Source organism: Cryptomeria japonica, chromosome 8 (assembly GCF_030272615.1).
Source record: "Cryptomeria japonica chromosome 8, Sugi_1.0, whole genome shotgun sequence".
Lineage (NCBI taxonomy): Eukaryota > Viridiplantae > Streptophyta > Pinopsida > Cupressales > Cupressaceae > Cryptomeria > Cryptomeria japonica.
In genome coordinates, this window is record NC_081412.1 from 689,155,268 (window position 1) to 689,163,213 (window position 7,946).

Below are 7,946 nucleotides of genomic sequence, written 5' to 3' on the forward strand. Positions count from 1 at the left end.
TTATAAAGCTATAGATGACATAGTCCCAATTTTGAAGAGGCTAGCTCCTAACTACAATATAGACAATAAAGATTCATTAAGTCAAATTGATATTTTGTCCAAGTACATCACTGAGAACACAGTGACAATTGAGCAAGTAAAGGAAGAGGCATTAAAGGATAAGATGGAACTTGAAAAGCAAAAATTCTTTGAAAATCATATAAAGAAGTGTACAATGGAATTTGACACACTTCTACCAGAACTATGCAACTTACTAAAAGAGTTCAAAACTTTGTATAGAGACATATGCAAAACAAACCTACTAACAGCTGATATAGATAAGAAAATGAGCAAGGTACAAGATGAAATAATTAAACTTGCAGATAGTTTTGTTAACTCACCTGATACATTATTAGTTTTTGAACAGAAGATAACAAGTTTTGAGGAAGAGTTACTTAAGATAGGAAGAGAAAAGGAGAGAATAGTGGATAAGGCAAAGAATTTGAGACTAAGACTGAGTCCAAGATTGGACTGTCTAGCATTCATGCAAAAGGAAATATCTGAGGCACTTGTATAGGGATAGAGAACACTGGCAGAGCATATGCAACACCTCACCGGTACTGTTCAAAGAATAGAGATAGCAATAAGAGACAATAAGAAGTTTATGGAGAGTATAAACTTGATTTTGGTGGATCTATTCCAAATTGTAACTACCCAGTTACAAGGTTGAGGCTACAACTCTATTGACACCTTGACAACCTTTGTAATTGATGCCAAAGGGGGAGTAGTAGTATGAGAAAATAAGAGAAAATAACCGGTAGAAGAATTATCTACTCAGGGGGAGCATATCTTTTTTGTAACACATTTTTGGTAACATATTTTTGGATTACAGTTTTGGATACACTTTTGAATTTTCTCATGAGTGTTGCCATCAATGCCAAAGGGGGAGATTGTTGGCATATGCACACTCCAATGAGACATTGTACATGATTGAAGGTTTTGTCATTGATGGCAATCTTACAATCCTATGGCACCAACAAGGCATTACATCGGCATCAACAAATCACACTCTACACCGACACTCAGACCACCGACATTGGCACAGAGAAAGGAAGCATACCGACATAGAGGCCGACAAGATTTTTGATATATTATATTTTTTCTATTATTGTAAAAACTTTGTAAGCCAACTTGGCAAGTTGTAAAATGACTCTTATATATAAGAGAGATCATTTTAGACATTTTGAAAGAGATAGAATGAAGAAATATTAGGCAGACCTATTATGCGAAATATAGGTTAAAGGTTTTATGTAAAGAACAGAGTAGAAATCGGTACTGGATCTGGCATTATAGATGCTATTGTAAACCAATACAAGATATTGGATTTGTATAATCCACATTGTAAGTCAGTGAGACTTCCCATTGAGTAGTGAGCTCTAGGCAATTGGCCTTCCTGCATGTGCAGGCCCCTCTTGTAAGTAATATTCTCTTATTGGCCAGTAAGTGAATATTGTGGGTCACAAATCCCACCGAGGTTTTTTCGACACCGGGTTTCCTCGTTAAAATATTGTGTTATGGTGTGTTTCTTATGTGGTTGCTTTCATTTCTATTTATTGCATTATTTCTTGCATACCAGTACACTGTTATAATATGCTCTACATGTTTTAAATTAAGAAATTCTAATTACCGATCAGATACTGATTTACCCCCCCCCCCCTCTCAGTATCTATGGGAATCCTAACAGTCATCCTGGGATTGGGTTGAAAGTCCTCACATAGATCATAAACCATTCAATCCTGACCCTTGTTGAGATTACTCAATCTCAACCATCCATTGCACCATTTTTCCTAAAAATAGAGCCCATTTCTTCATAATCTAGATCCTGAAAACTTGTATGCATTTACATTATAGTCATTTTTAGAGAGAGCATTTAGTATAAATCAATCATATTCACTCTTTTGGTCTAAAATCAACACTAGCTAATTAGATAATCTCTTATTTTAGCTTTTGTTCACATTTACATAACATTTAGTTAATCATCTTTCATCTTGAACCTCCATAAGGCATCCATAGCACAAAAAGCTGCTGAGAGCTACAGTAATTTGGAACTTGGAGGGGAGAGGAACAAGGGAGGAGGAGCTACAAGCATGGTGGAAGGCATTTGGAGATGTCTCCTTGCATTTATTTTCATAGTTAAATGCTTCATTATGTTTTTAGTGTCTCTCTTGGTATGCCTGCTTAGATTAGTCTTTGGTTGATTAACACTAACATTTCTCTTTGTTTCTTGTGCTTCTTATGTGTTATACGACCACAGGTTTTTGTCTAACATAATCCCATTTTGCAGAGCATCAATTAATATGTATTTAATTAAAGAACAATTTTAGATGTCTACAATAAAATTACAACATACGATTAATAAAATGTAAAAAAAAAAGGAAGTATTCACAACAAATCATAATTTGTATCCTTCCATATTATAAAGAGAATCTTTACTTTGAAAGCATTTCAAATTTGGGTATATCTCATAAGCATTTTAGGCCAATTGACAAAAAGAATCATATGCTCATAGAAGGCTCTACCCAAAAAGGCTTAAAAAATATTGAATATAACTCCAAGAAACATGCACCTTTAGGAAAAACAAAAAAACTAGGAAAGATGCTTGAGAGTTTCTAAATTTCCACAAAAAAAGGAAAAAAAGGGGATTAGAAACTTCCAAATGGATAAGAAATATCTAATGGGGAGACCTTGGCATAGAAGATACCAAACAAAATGAGTCGACTTGGGCTCCACAAATGTGAACCAAATTGTTTGAAGCCTAAGACACCATTCAACCATTGCATAGCAGTGGACTAGAGATTCAAACTAGTACTGAGTTTTGAAACCATGGATAGGTTAGAAGAGAGCCAAGAATTTTCCTTAAACAACTTGTAGTTCTTGAAAGAAGTGTCAAGATACCATTTCCAATCCTTCCACCAAAGTTTGGTGTGATGGGTGAACTTTATAAACCATATCAAGAGGAATCAATTCGAGAATTTTATGAAAAGATTCAAAGTACTCATCACCAAGCTCATCTTTAGCATTAATTTTTAGATAAGAAAAGTAGTTCTTAGTGGCTTTAGAGGAGACATGTAAAATAGTACAAATATCATACTTTTAAATCTTAAAATGTAAACCCAAGGTACATTGGCAAGGGATCAATTTTAGAAAATGATCATAGGAGACCATCAAAGGTGGGATTGATACAAATATGTATAATTTCAATTTGTTGTGCTCATTTATGTATCCTAGATCTAACCTTGCAAAATGTATAAATTCAATTTGTTGCACTCATGTGATAAGTATCTATCTACTATACAATTTTTTGATAAATGTTGGAAGGGAACACATTCTCCTAGGTCAACCCCTATAAAACCTAGGCAAAAGATCAAAGACAACAAGCAAGCCTTCTAGAATGGTGTATGCAAATTTGTTACTCCTACTAGTAATGCATTGAATCAAAAGATTTAAATATGTATTTCTCCTTTATTGCTCTGTATTGAGAGACGATGTATGAGAGTTGAGAGTTCTTTAGATGGATAAATGAATGCTAATGTACGGCTCTAAATACTATCATATAGCATCAAATGTTACAAAATATGTACTTAGTTGGCTTAGGGTGGGAAAATAAAGGGCTAGTTGCCTAAAATTATAATTATAATTTTAAAAAGCTAGTAGTCAAGTCTATAATTGCAAGGTCAACCTTGTGACCAAAAAATCACCTTTGGTGAGCAAGTGCTCAAATCCAACTAGATATAAAATCTATCAAGACATGTGTATAGATGCATGTAATAGATGTAGGGCTCAAGTGAATGTACTAGAGCATGCATATATAAAGATAAAGTGGGGCTAAGTACATATGGATATGTGTGTATGGAGAAGAACAAAAGCCAATGGAATGGGCTCTTCATACAAAATAACATCCTTTATTAATTATACTGAGAGATTTTCTATACTAATAGCAAGACATAAAATAAGTAAATAAAAATCAAAACACAACCAACATATATTAAAAGTAAATAGAACTATAAAATTTAAATGTAATTAACATAATTACATATAAAAATAGTATATAGATTATAATCTAATTAATTTTAGTTAGTATCATTATTATCTATTTTTCAAATATAAAAACATCAAAATTTAAAAATATATATTAATGTCTACAAAGAAATTATTAAAATAACATGTAACTATAAATATTTGTTACACTTTTCAAAGTTAAAACAAAATAAAAATGTTAGTAAATTAATAAATGATGACTTTCTAAAAGTGAAATTAAGAATCATATATTAAAAACATAATTCTAATTAAAAAAATGAATTATATATACACATAAATTTACCTTGTGATGACCTTACATGAGCTTAAACCAATATTTTCTACCCTTCACATTTGTGTAATGATCACTACTCACTTATAATCTTTAAGGTTTTTCAATTAGGGATTCATAACTTATAATTAATATGAAAGCAAAACAACATCATCATCATTATTATTATATCATGCCTTCATTGTACTCAATAAGATATTGGTTAATGCAAATCTTCGCCATTATTAATGATAAAGTTATTTAAATTTTTATATATTCCATATTGTATTTGTAAAAGTGATTTTGTGGACTTCTAAAAAAAACCTGTGATAGATAATCTAGAATATGAAGACTTTTAGTTAGGTACCTCTTTGATAATGTCAAATCCTCCAAAGCTAATTTGATGGGGTGAACGGTCAGAAAATGACTTCTATTGATGGTGTTATTTCGTACAACTCTATGTGCTGTATTTTTATTGTTTCTTCAATAAATTTTTCTTCCAATTTAAAAATGTTAATTTTAATATTATTTCTTAAATTTTTTTATAACATATTATTATAACATATTATGATTGAATCCTTTCTATTGAATCATTTTTCAATAGGTTATATTAGTGTAGAGGAAAAATACTTCGATATATGCATGCAATTACTAAATAATTAAGTTGTTGAAATTACTTATAAAAATGTAGAATAATAAATGTTTAAATAAATTAAATGTATGAAAAATTAGTTTTAATTTTTAATGTAATTATTTTTATATGTGTTTGACAATAATTTGTCAATGTCTTAATTTGTTTATTTGTTGTTGACTTATAAGTTTGATTGTACATTGTTTTGGGTCACTTTTGGTGGATGGAGAATAAATCTTAATAAAAAGAAATGATAATGTGACTTACAAACTTAATCTAGTTGATTCTTACTATGAGCATCAAAATTTGAACTAAAGAAAAAGGAAATCAAATGTTTATCAATTTCCTAATTCAAACTGATGCGAACCTCAACGTTGAATTTAAATGGAGGTTCAAACTGGGATTCTTCCCATAGTGTGTTAGTTAAGTGGTGGTTCTGTTGTGGCCACCAAGGTTCAAACCCTTGTTGGGTCATTGTGATAGAAGACTTGTGCCTTTGTTGATCCAATGTGCTCATGGGTTTGAACCTTAGCTTTGATGATTGGGGATGAGGTCCCCCATTTGTGACCTCACTAGTTTATAGCTCCAAATCAAAATTGTTTCACGTGGAGTCAAAGGGTGTGTCATGCTAGTGTCACCGATCACGTTAAAAAGTTTACTAGGCACTATTTAAAAAAATGGAGGTTCAAACTAAGATACTCAACTAATGCAAGTGTCAAATATGAACTCCATGACAAAGTGGATGTGCTCAAGTGGATTTATAATTTGGTTGTTCAATGTATTTCATACGAAATCTTTGTAGCATATACTTATTGAAGCTTCTTCATTTGATATTTTGGAGTGTACAAAATGAATGGTATTTAAATATTTTGATTGCAAAATAAAGGGTGAAGATTGAATGATTTAAATAAATGGATGAGATTTGAAAAAATGAATAATGGGATAAAAATGGAGGGTAATAAAATTTGCTCATTTAATTAAAAATATGAGATAGAAATTAAAGTAATTAATTAAATAATAAGATTATTTAAAGTGGAATGATGACGATTTAATAAAATAAATATTTTATTAAATTTCATAGGATTGTTTTAGTATGATGGTGTCACTAAACTTAGCTCAAATACATGGTGATTTTGTTAAGAATGATGCTAAAAGGTGTCATTAGAAGTGATGACAAAATTTTAGGTATCTACATTTTCCCCTTTTCAAAAAGTCGTTTTGACTTAAAAGGAGGCAATGTCAATTTGAAGAAAATAAATATAGATGGATGAAAAAAATAGTTGCCCTCGATGTTTTTTGGAAAATGGATAGGGGTGCCCCATCAAGAGGGTAGACAAGTTAGAAGAATGTGTGTGGGCTCTTGTAGTGATAAAAGAGGAAAGAAGGAAAATATATTAATGAAGGAAAGAAGAAAAATATGAAAAAGATTAGAGAGAGGGGGATTGCATGAATGAGCATGGTAGGGAAATGAATATGAGCAAATGAAATTAAGGAATAGAAATGAGGAAGGGGAATAGAAAAGTAAATGAAAAGGGTGGTTGACGATTCATTTTAGTGATAATAAGTACATGCAAGTGATTTCATAGAGAGTTTTAAATTTATTGAGAAACTTAAATTTGTTGTAGCATGTGATAGTACACATCAAGATATAAAGAACCTCGATGAAATTCTATCATGTGTGTAAAGGATTAAACAAAATATGCCAAGAAAAAATAGTGTTAGAATGTACCATGGTATAACTAATAATAACAAGCTTGGTGGAATATGTTGTGGGATGAAAACAAAAAAACAAGAAAAAAGAGGATACAAATGGATGAAGACAACTAAGAGCAGGATAGAGGATGTGGGTGAAACTATATGGAATAAATGGGTTTATTGTACTATAATTTTCCTTCAAGCATAAATTATGCCTATAGATAATGAAAATGATGTTCTTACATACAACACCCACAAGTAAGTTTTCATCACAATCCTTATCCAAGGTGCTATCAGAAATATTTTCATTAGAGGGTAAATTTTATCTTTATTTTATAAAATATTTTGAATTTTATTTTATTTGGACTTATTTTCTTTTCTAAAAAATTTGCTACTAGATTATCCATGGAATTACTTAAGGTTCACAATGTTCATGGGCTCCTCCAACACTTGAACTTCAAGTGTAGCTAGTTTGTATGATCTCGATCCATATTGATGGTGATATAGGTATCCAAGCATTTTTTCTCAATTTTCCCTTTCTTTTCATGATATTTATTTGTGTTCTTCTTGTAGACACCTAAAATTGTCTTGTCTAATTAAATAAATATTTTAATTTATTTAATTATTTTATCCCAATTCTTCTATTAATTAAATAAATCTTTATTTATTTAATTAATTCACTTTAGCCCTTTCTAGCCTTTTCTCATTTAAATGAATATTATTATTTATTTAAATTATCCATTTTCCTAAATTAAATAAATATTTTATTTTATTTAATCGATCCCACTTCCTCTATTAATTAAATAAATCTTTATTTATTTAATTAATTCATTAGCCTTTTCTATCAATGACACATGTCATTCATCTCTTAATTCTTCTCTTACCTACCTCCTTTATCATTTAATTATTTCCTCTACCTACCCTTTAATCCCAACCGACCATTTATCTTTACACCTCTTAATCTTATCCCTCCATTTCTTACAATGTTCTCTATATAAGAGGATGCCCTCTTCCTTTTCAATGCTAATCGTCTAATGACCTAATCAATCTTATGCAATCAAGCTTTATTGTGATCAAGCTATCAACCACAATCCATTATTTGTTGAGCTCTTGTGTACACATAAAATCTGAGAGCAAATATATCAAACAAGATCAATGGAGATAGGAGACAATGGAGATTGAAACCCTACTTGACATGTGAATGGTATATCTTGTTTTATTATTGTTGATTTGCATGATCTTAGGTATCTTCATTTGTGTATGGTGGATGCTTTCCATTGTTAGGCTAGGGTA